Source organism: Colius striatus, chromosome 7 (assembly GCF_028858725.1).
Source record: "Colius striatus isolate bColStr4 chromosome 7, bColStr4.1.hap1, whole genome shotgun sequence".
In the NCBI taxonomy this organism is placed as follows: domain Eukaryota; kingdom Metazoa; phylum Chordata; class Aves; order Coliiformes; family Coliidae; genus Colius; species Colius striatus.
Window position 1 is genome coordinate 15,229,532 of NC_084765.1, and position 21,636 is coordinate 15,251,167.

A 21,636-nucleotide genomic window follows, 5' to 3' on the forward strand; every position below is an offset into this window, starting at 1 on the left:
GCACAGACGTCAATCTAAGACCTCTGAAGGTGAGTCCCCTTGAGAAAGAGGTTTATGTTTGTGAGGGTGTAGGGTAAGGAAGGCGAGATCTGCCCAAGAAGTCCTGTTTTATATAAGGAACCTAAGATCACAAAAGACCTCTCTGGAATGAGGTCTGGCTAGAAACAATTGAAATGATTCTGTGTTTAGACTCTGGGAAAACACCCTTGGGGTTAAGGTCTTGGAAAGCAGAGCACAATCCCACTGTATGACAGGTAGTATAGAGAAAACTAAGCAGGTAAGGACATCTGTGATCTTTTATCTTGTTACTAGCAGGCCTTTATACCTGCCTCTGAAGCCTCTGCTGCAGCTCATTGCTGGAGACTCTTTCCTGAAAGCTCAAAACCTCTTTTACAGGATGATCAGAGCTGTGAGTGGCTCATGAGCCCTTTGGAGGCTTAGCCCACCAGGTGAAATTCCTGGCCAGATGGTACCTCTTTTCTGTAACCCAAAGCCTTAATGTGAACATTTGAAGATTTCACCCAGGGTGTGGATGAAGAAAGACTTCCAGTGCGCTCCACCTTCTCTAGTACTGCTGCAGGCAGGAAGCATGGTACTACCATGGCCAACATCCATCATTCACAGAAATGTCTCCTAAGCTGAACTTATGGCAGTCCATAAAGACTATTGCAGGAAGAAAACAACACAACAGAAAAGGAGATGAAACACAGATAGCAGGATCTAAACAAGATCTTAGAATTGTGTTATGTACCCATCTCAGCAACTGACTGACAAGAAGGATGGGAGCTGGCCTGTGTAGCTGTACTGTGAATACCTTAGCCAGGAGAAAAGTTTTATGCTGGCGAAACACTGAGGAAAAATTGCCTCCGCTAAGGGAGGAAAAAACCCCAGCCAGAAACATCATCTCAGTAGGGAACACGCACTAACAGACAGGAGCTGCGAAAGTAAACAGAAGCACAGTCTTCAGTATCAAAGCACAGTGGCATTCACCTCCTTTTGATGCCCATTGCCAGCTGCGAGGTCTTCATGCTGCTGCTTTTATGCTCTGCGACATGACGTGTAACTCCTTGCAAAGCTGATGCTTCCTGTATCTGTCATTCGCTGTGCAGCCTCCTGTGTAGAGCCCCAACTTTCAGCAGTCTGCAGTTGCTGAAAATTTTCCTTTACCTTTTGCCACAAGAGGACTCCCGTCTCCAGCGTGTCCCAGGGAGATGTCTGTGGGTTTTTTAACTAGGTTCCCCAGAGACTCGTTCTAGCAAATTTGCAATTAGGAACCTGGTTTAGCAGTAGCTCTTTTTTTCAGAATCTAAAAAGAGAAAACATGTTCAGCTGTGGAGTTACTTTTTCAGAGCTATAAACAAACTACTGTTTGTTACTCTCTGTTAGGAGAACCTCCTGCTCTATCCAGCTATGGCATTAAATATTTTTGCTGAGGAACTTTGTGCTGGAAAACACGTGTGGGTAAAAGTGATCCTTTTCTTATTGTTAATTGTATACAGCTGTGTTGAAGCTGATGGTTAATGGTAAAGACCCATGTTTAATAACTTCTTTTAAAACTAATTTATTTTAAAGCTGCCTGCTTGTTGTTTCACTATCTGTCATGAGCTTAAGGGCAAGTGTCTTGCAATGCTAGCAACTATTCACACGTTGTCTGGCTAATGTGGATATGGCTGTAGAGACATTGTACTAATTATAATGATAGGAATATGATTGTTCCTCTCCATTTCCATTTTAATAGAGGATAATAAATATATCTGATGGCTTTTATAGTCTTTAATAACCTTTCTAATCATAAAAGTGAGTTTGTAGAACTATCGTAGATACATTGTGAGACAGAGGAAAACATAAAATGCAAGTCTTCCGGACACTGCAAAATTGAGTATCTATCTGCAATTGAGTATCTATCTGCACTTCACGTAGGTGGGGTCTGATCTCTGTCGGTGGGGAGAAGAGCTCAGCAGCTAGCAAAAGGTGAAGGATTCAAAAAGGGAAGTGCAGGGCTAAGTGTTGCAGTCATTTTCTAGAGCAAACAGTAAGCTGCTGACTTGAGAGAACTGAGTGGTCTGTTGCTTCAGCTCACCTCTTTGTCTGCTTTTGTCACGATTTTTAAACAGCTCTGACACCATAGTGTTGCGCATCTCCTAGGGTTGTCACAAAATACATTAGATATTGTTTTCAAGTGCTCTGACTATTAAGGTCTCTGGGTTGCATTATTCGATTGTAAGGACTGGAGTAACACGGCTGAATTGCTTTGACTTCACTCTCCCAGCACTGCAGTTACAGCTTATTGTGCTTTGCAGGTTTTGTTACCCTTGCTTATGATATTGTTCACATCAGTTCACAAGCCCTCCTTAGGTCAGAGTTCTATTGCTGTGGTGTGGAAGGTAAATATTAAAAACACTGGCAAATGCTAAAGAAAATACCACAGCTGTAGACTCCCTAAAAGGAAGGCTGGTTTCTTGCAAAGGAGAATTGATCCTGAAGGGACCTCAGCCTTAACTGCCAGGTATATCCATCAGAGAGCTTTTGTCAAAGGCATCTGTCATATCTGGGGAACAATGATGAATTAGCTGTAAGCTAGGGAACTCAGGTGGTGTTAGGACTGAAGCCAGTGCACACAGCAAATCTCATCCCAAATGCAGGGTAGGGTTGTGAGCTTTGTACTCCACAGCTATCCTGTTAGGGTTTTATGAGGAACTTGGGTTCATTTGCATTGGCTGCAGCTGGTGCGGGCAAGGTAAACATAACTAGCGGAGCCTGAGCAAATCTGTGGTCTTCCAGATGGCCGTTAACAGAACAGACACTAGAGGGCTGTGGAAAATAGTCTTTAAAAATATTAGTGTTTGCATGGTTCAATTTCCTCACTTTTCTGTAAGGCAGAGAATGGGTCCAGGTCCTGTCTTTGACAGGCAGGCAGGGAAGTGATGGATGCTGCTCTTCTTGTCTAACCCAGAGTCAGAGGACCAGGCAGTGCGAGGTCTGAAGGCACCGCAAATCCAATTTCAGGCCTCCCTGGACCACGTCAGAAACGCCATGGCTACATGATGAAAGGCATCAGTCTGATGTCAATTTTCTCTATTAGTCAGGTTTTATTTACAAAATATTGACAGTTTAACTGGAAAGCCTTTTGATCTGTGTATCCATATCACTAATGTCCCGTGCACCGTCCTAGAGCACATAGGAAAACAGAAAATATTATTGTCAGGGTGTCTAAATGATTTGACAGGAACGTTTTTGGATGGTCAGTTTTTCAACAAATAAGCTCTCTGTGGCGATGTGGCAGCAAACAGGCAAAAAGGTTAATAATCATGGACTGCCTGAGAAGAAAATTGTTTAGCAGAAAACTTTAGCCAAAAAAACTCTTTTTAAAACAGAAGTCCTTAGGAAGTGGACTCTGAGGCCCACTGTAATTCATGTAGGAATGGTAGAAACCCTAGATATCCGTACCAAAGTAGCTGAGGATTCAGCTTTGTTCCCACAACTGGACAAAGCCAATCTGGATGCAGACAGCAGTATCAATGTCAAGCCCATGATTCAGTGAAAAAGCTATTTGGACCTGGCAAGTTGGTGACAAATTACCTGGCTTCATTTGAGTGAGCCAGTCCTGAAAGTAGAAGGGTAAAGAGCAAAGGACATGGTAGCCTGGAGCAGACAGGGCGAGAGGGCAGTGGAGATAGTCAGCATGAGCCAGGGTAAGCTATTTCTCCTCCACAGAGGAGGAGCAGGAGGTCTTCCTGGCAGAGCCCTGAGCCAAGGTGACAAGAGACCTTGGCTCATGGTCCTTCCGCTACGTCCCTGCAGTGCCCTGATCCATGGCTTGCTCTTAAGGTAAATTTTTGGTGAAGATTAAGTCAAAATCGCAACCAATGTGACATCAGCTAGAATCACAACTCTGTACACCTTGCAGATGGCGGCATAAATCACTACAAAAAATGGTGAATTTAATAACTACCTGCCTATACAAGTAATTGGGAGCTTATTTAATGGGTAGAGACTAGTATAGTGGCTCTTAACTAACAGGGACAATTTAGACTGTGTGATCCATTTCTAGGCTAGTTTATGATCTGTTTATTGTCCTGTTTTGTATTAGAACTTCTAGGGAAAAGCAAAAATAGATGGTAGATTTTCTCTCCATTACCATGCTGTACTTCTAGCTAAGTATGGTGTATATTGCTCTGTGTCTCACCAAGCTCACTTGGCTAATGTTAGGTACATGGGTATAAGAGGTGCAGGGTGAAGCCTTGCAGTTTGTGGATGGGCTGTAGGTAGCTGGGCAGTAAGGGAGAAAAATTATGTCCCTGTCCAAGTTGAGCTTGGATGAATTCAGGTTTTTTCCTTTCTTTTAGATCAAGGAGACCTTTTGAATTCATGAGCTGTTGCTCTTCAGAGTTGGAAGTTGGCTTCCTGGGTAGTGTGAGGAACATCAGAACTGGTGGGGCTTTGTCTTGGTTTAGAGACTGCATACACTAGAGACAAAAAGGATCTAGCTGTTTCTGTGAAGGGTGGGGTAGCTGAACGCTTCAGGCATCTCGTTTAACACTTCTGGTTTCACAAGCATGAGCCTGAGCTCTGTGCTGCATTTTGTACCGAGAACTCAGCTATACATGGGTGATTCAGACTCAGCAATGAAAGTCAGACACATGTGTTGGTCACATTATCCCCATGTGATTCTAGTTTCAGAAAGTTTGGGTGCCTTTTAACTGCTACTCGGGGGATTTTTGGCATTACCTTTTCCCACGGCAATGGAGATGTGAAGTCCTGCTTGGCTTCCTGTTCTTGGTCCAGCGCTGAACCATGGGACCCAGAGGGTGAGGGGAGAGGAAGCAGAAGTTAAATGCGTGTGTCTGGGTCGTTTTCTGTTCTGTGATGTTTTACCAGACACTCTACTGCCTGTAAAACCATGCCTCCCCCGAGGGGCAGGCAGGCTGCGGCCAGGGATGCGATGATTGGACTGTCCTCCTTGTCTGGAGGAGCTTAGGGGTCCGTCCTTGCCATGGGATTGATTTTTTTTTCGCTCTGGATGCACAGGCGAAGCTGGGAGCGTGCCCAGCTGCGTGTCAGGGCTGCACACTGCACGGGCGCCTTTGAGTCACGGCGTCGGAGGAGGCATATGGCTGGATGCTGAGACAAAGTGCTCCTGCAGCTAGAGGTCTTCAGCGTGGCTGTTTCTCCAGGTTGGCTTTTCTCCATTACCTCGCTCATGATTGCGGGAACCCTAAGGAGGGCTAGTTGCTTCCTTTGGGGGCTCTGCGTGATTTTGTTCAGGGTTTTAGGGTTTCTTTTGTTTTATTTATTCTGCCTTGGCTTCATCTTCCTGCTGTGTAGAGAAGAAAAATCAAACCCCAGGGTGAAAGAACAGTCGGAGCCGAGCCCCAGCGGGGCCGGCGGCGAGCGGCCGGGCGGTCTCAGGGCGCTCCTGCGGGCTCCGGCGCGGCGCGGGGAGCCGATCCCCGCTCCGGGCCACGCCGATCCCGCCCGGATTTTGCACATTTCCTTTCCTTTTTTCCTCCTCTTTTTTTTTTTTTTTTTTTTTTTTTTCTTCCCCTCTCTCTCTCTTCTATTTTTTCCTCTATTCCCCCGTCTCTTCCCTCCCTCCCTAGCGTCGTTGGATCAGTCTTTTGGTATTTCCTGCCGCTGCCTCCCCCGAGCAGCTGTCCGGCCGCGGCGCGCCGCTCCGCGCTCTCCGTGCCGCGCGAGGAGAGGCTCCGCGGGCCCACGCGTGTCCCCGCCACCCCATCCCACGCGCGTGCTGGCGGCGATGCGGGCGGCGCGGCGGCGGCGGGGCGCCGTGTGCTGAAGGCGGCGCCGGGCGCGGGGCTCGGCCGCCCCGAGCAGGTAAGACGCGCCGGGTTTCCCCCTTCTCTAGCCTGTGCGTCGGCTGCGCGTTACCCCCCAAAACCCACTTGCCCCCTTTACTCCAAAAAAACATCCTCTCCAAAATACTCTCGGAAAGCAAATACCCCCACCCTCTCCATTACCCCAATAGATCTATTCTCTCCCCATTCTCCCAGTCAGCCTTTCTCCCTGTCCCCATGCAGCCAAGCTGCCTATTTTAAAGCATAATGTAATACACCAGAGTCGTCTTCTAAGCAGGATGATTTCAGTTAGAAGCTGAATGTTGGCAGCTCCAGGAAGGTAACCGCGATGCCTCTGTCCGTGCTTTGCCCCCAGATTGTGTGTAGCAAGGCTGTTTTGCCGTTTCTGTGTGTGCCTGTTGCGGTTTGGGGTTCGACGTAGGGAGCTGTGGAGTGCTTCTCCCCCTGCCCCCCCGCATCTCTGCATGGCAGGGCCGGATGGCCACTGATGTGTAGCCAGGGTGGTGTGGGGAATTGCAGGCAGTCAAGGTGATGTTTCTCTAGTGTGTGGCCATTATCACGTTAGTGAAACCTCTTTTTAATGTACCTCTTCCAGGATGGTGAGGAAATAGTCAGGAGACTGTCTGCACTGATACTAGTTGGCTATGTATAAATGAGTATAGTAACTACCTTTTCTGTAGACACTTGTACAGATACCATACTGGAGACCACTTGCATTGCCATCCAAAAACCAGGTAGACCTCAGTTTGGAAATGCTTTCACCTTGCACTGAAAGAAGCGAGGCAGCATTCCCAGAGGAATATATATATGAGCACATACAACTGTTTGCTGGATCAGAAACCGTGTTTTTTGGGTGCTATACAAACCTAAAGGGCTGTAGTGTGAAACAATTGTTCAGTATAAGGAGGAAACTCTTTCAACTGTGTAGTCACCTCCTTACTTCATCCAGCTGTGTCTTTGATATCAAAATATTCCTTCCCTCTCTTTGAACTGATGCACAAGTTAATCATGTTCAGCAGTGTCTGTGCAGCAGAGAGCAGCCACTGCATTGGATGTGTCCCCAGCTGCCACCTTTCCTCCTTGGCAGCAGGTTTCCAAAGAGATGTGAGAGGGTGGAGGGAAATAAGCCTCAAGATACGCTCTGCAGCAGCTGAGTTACCATGGTAAGTTTTCTTGCCAAAAGTGGAGAAAAGTGTTCTTCATGGAGTAACTGTGATGCGGTGATAGGTGACCCTGCAAGTGTGCTCACCTCAGCCTGGTGAGGAGGATGACAGCTGAACTGGACCAAAACAGCATGGTGGCATCAAGGGAGCCTGATTCAGCAGCAGGGGTTGCTTTGTGCCACCATTGACTGAGGCAGGGATAGCAGTTCTCTGATTCAAGGGGAAAAAATGCAGGTGTTAGTCCAGCTCCCAGCCTTTTTTTGGTCTGAAGTTGACAATGTGAACCTGAGGAACGATTTAATCGTGGTGCTACATGAATGTAACTAAAATGCAGCTTTACTGCTGTAATCCTTTCAGGGTACTTAATTTATTTCCATGTGCTTTCTTGCAGCACTGATTCATCAGGTGAGTGGGAGGAAGCTTGTACAGTACAGGTGGTTTGATTTCCATTGCTGGATTAGATATTTAGCAAGGTGCTTTCTTGACTACAGCAGGGGGAAAATTACTCTGTCCAGATACAGCACTGCGGTTTGGAGTCTGGGGTGTCTCTAGGGAAAGGCCATTCCTGTAATCTGTAATGGGCACTGTTTGCAGTCAGTGTGCTGTGTTCAGAGCAAAACTCAGACTCAACTAATTCATGTTCTGTTCGTAGATCATAAAAATTTTTAGTTAAACTGATCTGAATTGAGTCAGACTTGTTTCATGTCCAAGCAACCAGTTATCTACTGGAGGCAACTGATGAGATTGTCAGTGTAGCCCGTGGGCTGTTTTATGGTCGGGGAAAGGCTGTATTTTGTGTTTCTTCTCCTGACCTCCCTGCATTTGGAGCATTAACAGCATGATGTTTTCTCAGCCAGAAATGGTGCTCCTCACGCCTCCACTCCTCAGCATGAGATGTCTCTGGCAGCACATTGTAGGTGTTTATGCATGCCTGCTGTGGTTACTAAGGTAAAGGAAACACAAGCAGCAGCTCAGGGAATGGAAACAGACAATCTCAATGCCAAATACATGTGGTTTTGGGCAAGAATGACAGTGACCCTGCTTTGCCAGCCTATCTCAGTGTGGAGCTGGGCTTGCTTTCTCTTCATACAGGCTCTTGCCTGTCACTGCTGGTATTTGTGCTGTGCTTTCCAGAACATCAAGGTTCTCAGACTGAGAAAACTCCTCCCAGGCACTGCTGTTTGTGAAGCTCACAGCCCTCCTTACGGAGCAGTGTGGTTGTGGTGCATTTAGTTGTACAGGACTGTGTCTAAATCACAGGTTTGTCCTTTATCCCAGCCCCTTCCCACCACTGTGGCTCTTTCTGGCCATACAATGATGGAGGAAAGAAACAATCATCTTGAAAAACATCCTTTTGATAAGCAGCTGAGCCTCTATGGAGAAGCCCAGACTTTCCTGCCTGCTGCTTTATTGCTCCAGAGGATAAGCTGCTGAGGACTTTCTTCCAAATCCCAAGTGGTGGTTCTCTTCATAGCTGTTGTCTACATGCTACTCTGGGTTTGCAGTCTCATCTTCACATTGTACCTACCTGCCTTCTTAATGTCTCCCTTCCACAGCGATGGGATACTCTTCAGGAGCAGTTTTTCTGCCTGCAAAATTTACTACTCACATGTTTCGGCTGTGATACTGATTGGACACAGCACATTTTTAGCATACTGTGTATTTTAAGCCAGCCTTCAGTTAGTAGCAATTCTGAGACTCCTTGTTGAAATGGCTCGCCATTGTTACTGTGGAGGTGATGGGAGCAAAATTAATTCATGAATGCTCTCCCTAAGCTTGGAAATAGCAAAAATTTCCCAAAATAATGCCTACTGACCAGGAGTATTTTATCACTGAGGGATTCAAAAGCTGAAACTACTTCAATAGTTTCCACATTTCTGAATTACTGAAATACTGTTTCGAGGTGTAGGACTGTTGTGCTTGCATCAGGTTTTAGGACTGTGTATGCATCTGTGTAATATGAAAGGATTGAGGGATTAAAAGGGAATATTCTGCAAAACTGGAAGCAGCTGACAGCAGGCTAGTAAGAGTTAACCCTCAAATGTTTTCTGCCCATCATGAGAGTGATGTGAAAAATGAATTTTTTTTTTTAGGTTTGAATAGTCCAGCTGCTTGTGCAGGATATTTTTTCTTGCAACTTGGATGAAAACATGTGGGCATATCCCTTGTTTTCTAGCCTCAGACAGTTTTGTGTTGTGTTTGTAGAGTTACAGGTGAAGGCGTGCCATTATTTCCTTTACACTTTTCTTTTAACTGAGGGATTTTTAAATGTGTAAATCAAACTCTCAACTGAAAAAGCTCTTTTCTCCTTTTCGTTTAATAAACAGCTAGACTTCCTTTTTGAAATATCTCACTGAGGTCTATGCTGTGGGCCAATATCAATAACCATATTGTGTTGGCAGCCTTCTTTATCATAGTTTTTGCATGTATTTTGTTAAACTCGAAGCCAAGCTTTGACTTCTTGGGAATTGGCTGTAGGACTGTGTGAATTTGGGTATTTTGGTAACGTCGTTACCATTTGCATGGTTATAGTGTTAGTGTAAAATTAAGCAATTAAAGGCCAAAGAGAAATACACTCGTCGTGAATAAACTGGGACATGGGCAGCCATTCTTGTGGCAGGGAGTGGGGGGAAACCCCAACACTAAGTCTGCCTGATTCATCCAGTCTAACCTGTCAGTGAATCAATCAATGTGAAATTGTACCCTTGAGGAATAATGTAATAGCTATTTTGTGTGTATTCCCAGAATGGGATACTACAGTAGCAAGGTCCTGAAGGGTGTGGTGTTTCAATTGATCAGCAGAGGCTAAGATAAAGCAGCCTTGCTCCTTATTTGTAAGGAAAGAGGCATTAACTGGTGAAATGTCTAGTTCTGTGTTGAGTGGAAAGCTTGAATGTGAACTTGATCCTTCTACATCACAGTACTTTGAGCACAAATGCGGCATCCTGTTAGCTCTCCGTCAGTTTTCCTCTAGCAAAAACATGGGATTACTCTAAAAGTTACTTTGATTTTCATGCTACTGCAGTTTGTTCCAGACAACTGTTTGTGTGCTGTTGCTCTTTCCCACCTTCAGTGCTGCAGAGACATTTTGGCTTTTGTTACCTGTGTTGTTTGATGCCAGTTGAGTGCAAAGCCTGCAAATAACACAAAGTGTTGTGTTATTCAATTATCTTGCTCTTTTCTCAGATTATAATGACAGGGAATTCTCACAGCAAACAATTGCCAGGTCCCAGTGAGGAGAGGAAGGGAACTCTACTGCATTGCGTGGTGTGGGTAACTGTTACTCACTGTGGGTAATCTTGGCAGAATGAAAAGGTTTTTCTTTTTTTAAACAAATCTTTGCTTTTTGCCTTTTTTCTTTTTGGTATGACTTTCAGCATCAAGAGCGAATTACTTCATGTACTAGTAGGAGGTGACTGAGGCTTTTTGATGCTTATCAAGCATTGCTGCTGCTGGCTTATCAGTAAAATCCCTGGAAGCTGAATATGAAATTGCCCCTGCAATGAATGGTGGGCTGGGAGCTTATGCTGGTAAGCACATGGCATGGATGCAAATAGATGAGATTTCCATTTTATAAAATGAATTTTTCTGCCTCTTCTTGCTGTGTTGTTTTGAAAAGAACCTTGTGCAACACTAAGCCTGGTGGTTGTTATTAAATGGAATGATTTTTAACTCCACACCTTACTAAGGAAAGAAATCTGGATTTGCAGATCATTTAATGACCTTTTCTTTCAGATGTAGGTCAAAGACAGTTCAGGTCTGAGCAATTACATTTTTTTTCAGATATAGTTGTAAATCCATACTTGGATTACAAAGACTTTCCATGAACAGTGAACCTGCCATTCAAATTACAGCACTAGTAGGCAAGAGAGTAATTTAAGCTGTCTTCCATGGAGCTTTGTGTTAGTGTCAATCTAGTGCAGGACACAGGTTTGTTGGGCATGAAATACACAGTCTTTGTGGTTTTTTTAAATTTGATTCAAAATAGATTTTCTTCTTTCCATTTTATTATCTGTTATTTTGGCCCAACCTCCTTATCTGCCTTTGTGACATTCCTTGTTGAAGAGAAGATGTAATCTGATAAGAATGAATGCAAGTGGATTTTTTTTTTTGTTTGCTTGTTTTAATTCAGATTCAGTGGATGCACACCAGGCCCCATATTTTTTTGACTGATCTATCCAGGCTTTGTTGACTGTAATGAAACTGCTGTTATCACCCGAGTTTCTCTCTGGAGTCCAGGTTGTGGGAGGCACATTGGTGTACCCACACTCATTTATTCATTCATCTGCGCACTGCGAAAGCTTGAGGAGCTCTAGTTGTGGACAGAGCTGGAGGCTGTGTAAGCAGACTGTCAGGCATCTTAACCTAATTTTATCCAAGCTAGTATTCAAGTTATGGCTTGTGGAAACCCTCAGCGTAGGTGCTGAAAGCATTCTTTTCCAAGAGAGTGAGGTGTACTGAGAAGCTGCGAGGATCTCCTAGCCATGAGCGTATCTGAAGTGTGGTGTAGAGTCTCCTGTTCCTGAGTATCCCAAGAAAGTATATAGCCAAGATGTGTTAATATCAGTTTCCCAGACCTTTTTCCTCTGCTCTTTTCTCTGCTTGGATTACATGGTTTTTTCAGTGTCAAGGTCTATCATAATTTCACACAATGTCTAGTGCAATGTAGCCTTGGCATCTGTGGGGCTGTTCTGTAATATGAATAAAAATAATCCCATTGTGTAAGCAAGATACTAAATAACTCCTCTAAATTAGCTATGAGAGTGGGTGTAGCAGTGTCAGTTATATTCTTGTCTCCAAACAGGTGCATCCTCATGGGGGAATAAAAGATAGGTAGGGACCAGTGAGAAACATTGAGCAACAAATGACTGTGACTCAGAAGCAATTGAACTACAGTAATCCCCACAGTGTTAAAGATTCCTTTTCCCAGAAATGCACAATATGCTGTTCTATGCTATAAAGCTGTCATCAACTGACATCTTTGTGTTAATGTGAGCCTTGCTGTTATCCACAAGATGCACAGTTAGCAGTGAGCAGTTCTCCTTCTGGCTGCTAATTATTGCTAATGTTCTATCAATTGTTGAGCAGCAATATAATAAAGATCTTTCCTGCTTAATATTTTATTCCTGATAGCTGATATGCTTACAATGTGTTAAAAATAATGCTTCTAATACCAGTTCATGTATTACCAAGCCAGCCTTTGATTTGTTTATGAGAACCTAGAATAACCATTTACCAAAAGCCTCTCTTGGATACCTCTTGTAGATGCTTTGTCTTTTTTTTCTGTTGAGTAGCAATGTAGAAATTAATTGCTTTAAACAGACTAAGTTTCTAGGAGAGATCTTTGTTTAGGATTTTACACCCTTCTATGGTACAGATGTGAATAGACCTGAAATCCATGTCTACATGTTTCCCCACAAACAAAATCACTTTGCTCTAAATAGGGACGGGACTGTGTGAATCAATGTTTGCAGAACTGGATCTTCTAAGCTTTTACCGCTTATCACCGTATATTTATTAGATGGCATGTAAATGCACATGACTTCTTACCTGATTTTTTTTTCCCCGGCCTCTGTGGTTTGATCTCATGTGTTGTGTTTGACGTCCTGACCCTTTTGAAGTCTCTGTGTTTTCCTATTAACACACAGCAGACAAATGCTTTTCATCCCGTATGTCTCTCACAAATCATATTAACAATACATTGCTAGCTAGAGAGAACTTTTGCTGAAAGCACACAAAGGCAATCGTTTGCCTTATTTTGTAAAATACAGGTTTTTTTCCTCATATGAAGAAAAAAGGAAACTTTTTTGGAAGTGAATGAAAGTGAACCGAGAATTGGTGCTCAAGTACCGTTTCTGCAATGAGAAAGGAACATGATGCTGTCTTTAATGAGATTTTCCTGTTCTCCCTGGGAGATGGGATGTTAAATTTGGAAATAAAATTTGAACAATTTTCAGTTGAACATCTCACTTTTCTGCTCACTGAATAGATACAAACCCCTTCTTATTTAATAGCTAGATTAACTTTTAACTGATAGTTTCATAGAGCTAAGATAATAGTTTGGAAGAAAATAAGAGGTTTTTTTTCTAGACACAACTTACATAATTATATTAAGTGCCGAATTGAAAGAGGCTTTTCTAGTTAAGATGAGAATAATGAATAGTTGTGCATTATTACCATAGCCACGACAGGGGAAGAGATTCAAGTTTTGCTCTAGACAGAAAGAAAATCTGTATCGATGTGGTCCTTAATAATTTATTTTCCCATCTCTATTGCTGACTCCCAGATTTTGCTTGAAGAGCTTTCTGCCCTTTGTACCTCAGGGACACAGTGGTTTTTGAAAGGAAACAGCAGGCACTCCAAATGAAAATGTCTGTGGAAGTAGAGTGAAGAGGCAGATTGCACCTTCAGGCCAGGCCTGGAGCTACATAAGCAGGGGCACTGCACGGAAAATATTATAGTGCGAGTCAGCTCTGAGGGCACTGGATTGCTCTGTTTTCCCTGTGCTTTGCCCATGTTGCAGAGAAAGGTGCATTTTGCTGTTGTTTTCTGCTTGGAGCAAGTTGCAACAGCTCAGGTCCCCGGGCTGGCTGGGCTGGTTGAGTGGGTGCACAGCAGCTCCTGCACCACCCACCAGCATCTGCCTCTGCTGCTCTTTTCCAGCAGGGCTGCAGGCAGCTGCTGTGGAGGGTCGCTCTCTTCTGGCTCCCTTCTTTGACTTCCTGAGCAACTTACAGGGTGTGCTGTGGTGTGTATCCTATGTAAAAACCCATCAGCTCTTTATTTTGCTATGTTTCGTGCAAATGAGTACGGCATCTTTATGCTTTTAACATGGAACTGGTGTAAGCACACCCTGTCTCTCCATGTGGATAAAAGTGATTTATATGGGACAGGATTTCACTGAGTCTTCAGAAGTTGGAATTATCAAGAGGAAACCAAAGCGTGTTTCACTTGTTCACCTCTGTACACTAGAGTCCAGGACACTACTTCTTTGCAATACTCCCTCCATTGCCTTCTCTTGCCGTCCTGCTAGGACTGCTGCCAATCTGACCCACAGGGACTTGTCCCGTATGAGCATTTGTCTTCTGGGAATTGTACTCTGGCCTCTTACACTCTTACCTCTCAAAGTTTATCAAGAGTGGACATGATTGTACTTGACACTTGTGATCTGGGCTGGATGTGAACCCCTGGGAAAAGGCAGTGCGTGAATTATTTAATCTCTTGAGCATTCCAGTCCCTTCTCTAAAAAGCATTAAGCAATATAGGGCTTTTTACTTGATTTAAGAGAGGATATGTGTCAGCTTCACTTGAGCTGCGGAAAGCTGAGTATTTTGAGTATGAAAAGTTCATACTCTTGTTCCAAATTCCTTGGACTGCAATATGGAAGACTTACACCAATGTCAGCAGTGTCTGCTTCTAGGTGGGTCAGAAATAAGCCCAATAAATGTTCTGTTTTCTTCCCTCCCTCCTTCCTTCTCTAGTAATTTGGTACTTCTGGATTCAGGCAGGTTGAGGCAGTGAAAGTAGGATAATTTTGTGGTTAAGGCATTTGGCTTTGGATTCAGTTGTTAGTTCCTGTTTCCATCACAGGCCTTGTGTAGCTGTATGGAGACTGCTTGCACCCCTGTGCCTCTGTCTGCACTGGAAACGTAATGATCGGAAAGTAAATTTATTCGCCTATTTGACTGGCCTCCAAGACACTTATGAGGTAGGGAGAGGGTCTGATCTCTTCTCTGTGTTGTTTGGTCTTGTGTGTCTGCCCTGTTCCAGCCATGGCATGCTTGTTTACTCAACAGACAAAGCTAGTGGGAAATCTTTGGGCTTATCTATTTTAAATTTTTTTAAATATCACTTTTTTGTTATGCTCTTTGCTTTCATTTAACAGCAAAATTAAATGGTGAGTTAAATACTGTAGCTCTTAATAATATTTTGAAAATGAGCTGGGCTGTGCACATAGACGGTGCCCATAGGAAGCCTTGAATTATGCCGTAGTGCTTTTAATGGGAGATCCTGCTGTGCTCTAAGCTGTTGGCTCAGTGAATCTGTCTTAGATGAGCTGCAGATGAGAGTCTCAGTACTGTAAATATCTGTACCATTTTGAGTACCAGAACATGAAACAGCATATGAAAAAATAAAAAGGTTTATGTTACTGAAGTTGGTAAATCAATTTTTTCTACAGGCTGATTTGGAAATGGACCTTAGAGGAATTAAGTGGTGAATAAATGTTTAGGGGCTAGAAAAGTGTACAGAGCAACACAAGCTGCATATCACAGGCTGCCCTGATCTGCTTTGCTCACAGCACAGCAAAGTACAGTACTTGGTCAGCCTGGAGAGACTGCAGCACTTGGCATGGTGAACTTGTAAGGTGCTTAACTGGTGGTGAGTAAGTGGGCTGAGATAGGAAGGTTGCAGTTTGCTTTTTAGACAACTCAGCTTTTCTTTGCATCCTAGATTTTAAAGCCAGAGATATCAGACTTATTGATCTCATTCAACTGTGTGTCTGCAAGCCTGGGATTTTGGCTTGGGATTCTTACCTTGCATCTAGTAGCTTGTGGTTGAATTACAGTGTGTATCTTAGGCACACAATGCATTTTAATTTTTGGTTATTCTTTTGTGCTCTTCAGCAATGTGTGCAAAGGGTAATTATCTGTACAATAAAAGATATGTACCTTCTCTCTAATCTGTTTTATTTCCTAGTTTCACTTTCCCAGCTTTCTGACATCTTTTCCCTCTATGTAATTGCAGTCTGTGATCAGGTGGTGCTTTAAGTGTCTTTGATTAGTTAAGCAGGCTGAACACCTTAAATCTCTCATTGCAGTTGATTTAAGACCTGGAGCCAGTATTGTGGTTTTTTGCTGGGTCCTTTCCAATTTTTCACGACGCTGTATTTCAGGTAAAGATTGCACGTTATGCCAGCAGTGATCTTGCAGCTGCCACATACTGACTGCATTCTGGCTTTTGTTTTTTTGTCCCTTCTCCCAGCTTGTTTGTACTTCCAGGAATTGAGCAAGCCCTGTTCAGCCATGGTATTGCACTTGGCATTCAGACTGTGTTGGTTATCTATAATTCTTTATAAATCGGAGCTGTTTTTGAAAGCTAAGGTACACGTCTGGACAGAGAGGAGGGGGCATTTGGGTCTGGTATGTGACAACAAGGTTATTTATCATAGATTGTGCGCTCTGCATAATAGTCTGGTGACATTTTGCCAGTAATAAAAAGGTCAAGGAAAAAATTTACTTCCTACAAATCTTGGCATTTGATTGTTCTTATTATTAGACAGAACATGGTTTCCTTCCAACAAAATTTCAGCCATCCACAGCTTTGTAAAAGATGAATTACCAGCTGGTACAAATGTATAAAAATAAAAAGTTAGAGTACCTTTCACAAGCATCCTTTATATGCTACTGGCCTCTATTTCAGTGATTTTTCCTTTCGTGAAGCTGGGCATAGGGAAAATGCAAGAAAAACGTGCCTTGAGCACTGAATACAGTAGTGAAAAGAAATAATCAGAAGTTGATACTTGGAAAATAAGACATTAAGGTGATATAAAAAGCTGTTAGAATCATCTTTCTGCTCTAGGTTCACAAGATTGCATCCCCTTTTTCTTTTCCTCTAAATTTTTCTATTTATTTGTGTCTGAGATGCCTCAGTGTGAAACTGCAGTGCTGTTTTCTTGTAACTCCAAATGGCCCCTATTGATACAGAAGTCATACTGTTATAGGCAAGGCTGTAACTTAAATATAACGTTATGGTGGCCAGCAGTTGAGTTGGAGATGCTGTAATATCATCCATAATCAGGAGTTTGGGTGGCTGTGTGGGAGCTTGAAGGGAAAGATACTGCCTCCTCACTGGGTTAGTGTTTGTGGAGGCAGCAGGCACTTGTGTCAGGTTGATGAGTATTAGAACTGTGAATTAGGAGAGCTTGTTATTTTGCACAAAGAAGCAGTGCAGCTGGTGTATTTTTGTTAAAGGAAATGAACAAAAGCTTCTTGCAGGGGAGTGCTGGCATCTCTTGTAGTGGGGCATTTGCTGCTGACCCTCCTTAAAGAATCTCTGTAGATATCTAAGAATGTATGCCTAGAAAGCTGAATTCTAACCATTATACAGCTATGATGGACAGAGGAATTGTGTGCTGCAGTTCTTACTGCCAAACCACCCTCAAAATGAACTTGAATGTAAATATTTTCCAAAAAGGGAGTGTTGAAAGATCTGTATTGGAGGAAATGGTGTGTGTAGTCTCTGGCTAAGTGAGTCAGGGTTTTTTAGCGTTTTACAATGTCATTACATGAAAGTCCAGTGGACAGAAGCTGCATATTTAGCTGCCCAAGAATTCAATACTACTATTAATTGGCATTGGAAACAAGCCAGGTCCCCTGGAAATCAATTTATTTCTGAAAGTGCCATTTTGCCAGTTGAATTATTTCAGCCAAAGCACTCTTGGGGAGCTCGGTGGGTTTCAGATTTTACAGAGTATTATATGTGTTGGGACTCTCCATATATTGGTCCTGGCAAAGGCTGCTGCATTATACAATGCTGGAATGTGCTGGAGTGAGCCCCTGGCTGTGTGAGTGCTGAAGGAGCATTCCCAGCTTCCTGCTATCCCAAGGCATATGAAGAGTCACATTCATGCCTGCTTATCTAGCCTTTTATATTTAAATGTTTTTAAAGCTTGTTGTGCTTGTGCTGAGTAACACAGTGTCAAATAGAAGAAGGAAGTTATGGAATGTGGAAAAAGGGCCTGGTCGCTTCAGACGAGTACAGGAACATCGTCAAAGTATGCAGGGATGAAACCAGAAAGGTTAAAACCCTCTTCAAATTAAATCTGGAAAGGCATGTAAAGGAAGACAGGAAGGGCTTCATCAGCAGCAAAAGGAGAATGTGAGCCCACTGCTAAATGAGGAGGCTACCTTAGTGACGGAGAATAAAGAGAAAGCAAGGCTACTGAATGCCTTCTTTGCTTCAGTTCTTACTGCTAAGACTGAACCTCGAATTCCAGTCCCTGGTAGACAAAGTCTTAAGAAAGGAAGACCTTCCTTTGTTTGAGGAAGATTGCACAAGGGGTAAGGGACAAAGGGTAATGGGCACAAGCTGGAACACAAGAAATTCCACTTGAACATGAAACTTCTTTACAGTGAGGATGAGGGTGCCCTGGCACAGGCTGCCCAGGGGAGTTGTGGAATCTCCTTCTCTGGAGGTTTTCAAACCTACCTGGATGCATTCCTGTGTGACCTGATCATGGTGAACCTGCTTCAGCAGGGGGTTAGACTGGATCGTCTCTAGAGGTCCCTTCCAACCTCGACCATTCTGTGTGTGCAGGGTACCTAAATGGACTTAGAAAACCCCTAGGGCTTACATTTAGCATGCAATGGACAAAGATTTTAAAATTTTAAAAGCTTTACTTTTAAAATATCTTTTTTTTTTTTAGGATGACTGAAGTCTGGAGGTCATTCTTCCTTCTCTAAGATATCTTCTGTAAGAAAAAATGCAGGTTTCCCTTGTGAAAGCATCTGGTGTTGCTCTGTTTGGGTTTGTGTGCTGGTTCTCCTGCTTTCTGGAGTACATCTCACAAAATAATAATTTCTACTTCTAAATTCTTTATTTACCAATGCTGTCTTTACACAGGCTGAGAGATAAAGGTGGAAACTTTGAATAAGAGAAATGACCTTAACTTCAGGAAGGTCTGAGCTGAACAGGAAGGGAGCAAGTAGGCAGGATGCTCTGGAGCAAACACATTGTGTAATGCTGGCGCCTGTGTATACCCAACAGTGGTATCTTTCTTACAAGTCTGTCTGATTGATATTACATTTCTTGTTAGTCAGATACCCGTGTTATCTCATCCTGGGAATTTGTGGCTTGTCTCCACCCCAGTTTAAGATTGGGCTAATAAGCAGCTTCTGGAAAGTGGGGGAAAAAGTACGTCATGGCCTGCCACAGTTTTTATTCACAGTTATCTACTGGGCCTTTTCTTGATATTTTTACTGGGTCCTGATAGACTTTGGATGAATTGTTAACAAAAACATATATCAGGTTATGTGGGTTTTTTATAAATGTAATTTAAGGAAGTGTTTCCCACTTCTATTTAAAAACTATTCTTCTATTTAAAACCAAACAGTTATGTGTATAACAAAGACTATGTCAATGGTCACAGAAAAGAAAGCCAAGGAAAGGAAGGCAGGGTAATACCATGGCATTTGAAACACTTTTTTTTGTTTTCATTCAGATATTTATAGCCAATGGTGATTTTTCCTTTGTGTGAGTTGATGTGTTGTGTCAGTGCTAGAAGCTGCCAGTGTAGATATCTGTACCAAGGAAAAGATACCAGTTGACATTGACTACATTCTAGGGACTGCTGGATAAAATCATGTTAAGGAAACATAAGGAATACTTCAACAGCTCTCCTTATTACTAGTAATAAAATCCAAATTAAAAAATTGCAGCCTCAGTTAAAACAAGGTTTAATTAGACTTGCAGTAGTCCAGAGCCTTTGCTTTATTTCCACAGCCATCTTCCTGCTGTCTCAGACACCCCACTTGGGTAGACACAGATGTTATTTTCCTTCCTTTGGTTCAGTCCTTCCCAGGAGAGGTGCTCTAAATACTTTCAAAGGAAGTGATAAATTATTTCCAGTCTCTCCATGGCCTTGGATGGATTTTTTGACTCTATACATTGATTTAGGCTGTGATCTAAACACCACAAAACAAACAATGGGTACAAGAAGTAAATAAAGCCCATGGGTTGTACTTATGGCTTGAATGTGTAAAGGCATTATCTTTGTACACATTTGGGGTTTCATTTTGGTCCTGTCTTCTCTGAGCCATGCATGTTTCATTGACTGTGTGAAGCAATGTTTATAAAGTGCAAGCAGGAGATGCCGTTTACTAGATGTTTCCAGTGTGCAAGACAGCTGCTGCTCTAGAAGTGTAAAATGATGCAAAATGTGGGTAAAATCAGGGATGAGAACCTTCCCCTATTGCCTCCCAGGGTGTGCAGATCTCAGGTACCTTGTGCTGAAAAGATTTTCTTCCATGGAGCTTTATTTGCACACTGAGGAGACCTGGTTGAGCATGTATTCAGCACTGTCTCTTCTTGGGGAAAGGAAAGCTAGGAGCAGCCATACGATGCCTTTTTTTTCCCAAAAGAAATAGCACTAGACACAGCCACCCAAAAATCACAACCCTTGCAAGATAAATGAAGGCAGCCCCAAGACTGCTGTAATTTATATGCTTTCCATTTTTGATGCTATCACTGGGGAAAATAACAGTATGCCTCCTCGTTGTCCAGAAATCTGCTGTGCCAAAGCAAATAATTGCAGCATGTGGCAAGCAAAGAAGGCACCAAGGTGTTTGATGGATGAGCATTCCTCCCCCACACAGAGAGGAATATTTGTAGGAAGCCGATAATATACAGTGGTTGAAATGGCCCATTCACTCCATAAAATTCACAGTCAAGTTGCCCAGCGGAGATTTGAACAGCTGGTGTAGGAACAGAAATCACTGTAGGGAAACCAGATTGGCACCTAAATGTTTGCAGGCCCTGGTCAGGCCGTGTTACCATTTTGTCTTCTGTGTTTGAAGTCAGGGAAGATTTCATTGTATGGTGACTAACATTTCTCTCAGCTCCTTCCCTTCCACTTACAGATGACTCAGTTCATCTGAAACAAGATGTTTGGTATGTTATGCTACTGTTGAGATTTGATATTGCAGTACTGTCCCAAAGTCCTTGATCAGCGCAAGATGCTACTCAAACAGGTCTCATGGAGGCGGTGATGGAGGACAGTGACAAGCTGCATGGAGAGCTTGAGCCTCAATGTGAATGAATGTGGCTGCTGAAGAGTTCTCCAGAAGTGAGAACAGTTACAGCCAGCTGTGAGGGTGGAGACAGGCTCCAGTGCTATAATTACAAAGGCTGCTGTTTTAATTGCTTCTACTTGCTTCAGAGGTGTGCTCAAAATTAAGAAAGTGCTTTACAATAGCAGCGTTTAAGTCTTTTCTGTCATCTACTTTCTTTGTAATTTATCTGGGTTGCGATTTACCAGGGGAAGCTTCCTGAGCTGTGTAAAACCCTTGAAAGAGTGTGGGCAGTAGTTTCTTAAATCTTCTGTGGTGATTTGGTGTTTCTCATAAGCCAAGGTAGTTGGGCTCCTCTGCACACCTGCTTCTGAAAGCCCACCCTGTCCCACATATAAAATCCAATGTCTAAACCAGCTGATCTGAGGGAAAGCTGGCCCACCCCCTTTCTGTCACAGAACCAAGGGATGTCCTTGGAAGCCACATGATTGCTAGATGTAAGGCAAGAAGAGGGAGTACACAGCTGGAGGCAGAGGGGAAAGCCTGTGTCTGTGCAGTTAGGTGAGTCATTGAATTACAGCCCTTTGAAAATTGCTGATAGAGTGGACAAAACAGCCCTATTTCAGAGCTGCTTGCTTTTCTTCCAAATAGAAATGAGCCAGAGACCAATTCAAGGCTGGAGAGACAGATTGCATGCAACTAGATGTTAAAAGTTAAAGCTCTAATATGCAGATATAATCAAAATAGCTGGGACAATGCTTTTCAAAAAGTACTTTGCACATATATTTGTCAGGGATAATACTAAATATCCAGAAAAATGTTGTCAGTCTCAGAGATCCTAAATTTGTTAGAAATGGTGCAGCTCAGTTT

General features: G+C 43.1%; 1 protein-coding gene across 4 annotated transcripts in view; it reads left to right on the top strand.

The window, feature by feature from the left end:
• Window positions 1-4,863: 4,863 nt before the first annotated feature.
• The window catches only part of OSBPL5 (oxysterol binding protein like 5), a 136,001-nt gene continuing 119,228 nt past the window's right edge, over window positions 4,864-21,636 (top strand). Inside the window, exon 1 of one of the 4 annotated variants that reach the window (XM_061999490.1) lies at window positions 4,864-5,174. The gene's annotated coding sequence lies outside the window, so the exon portion shown is untranslated. Of the gene's footprint in view, window positions 5,175-5,621; window positions 5,836-14,317; window positions 14,400-15,339; window positions 15,359-21,636 lie in introns of those variants that run through there. The other 3 variants (XM_061999497.1, XM_061999493.1, XM_061999495.1) reach the window with 3 other exon arrangements.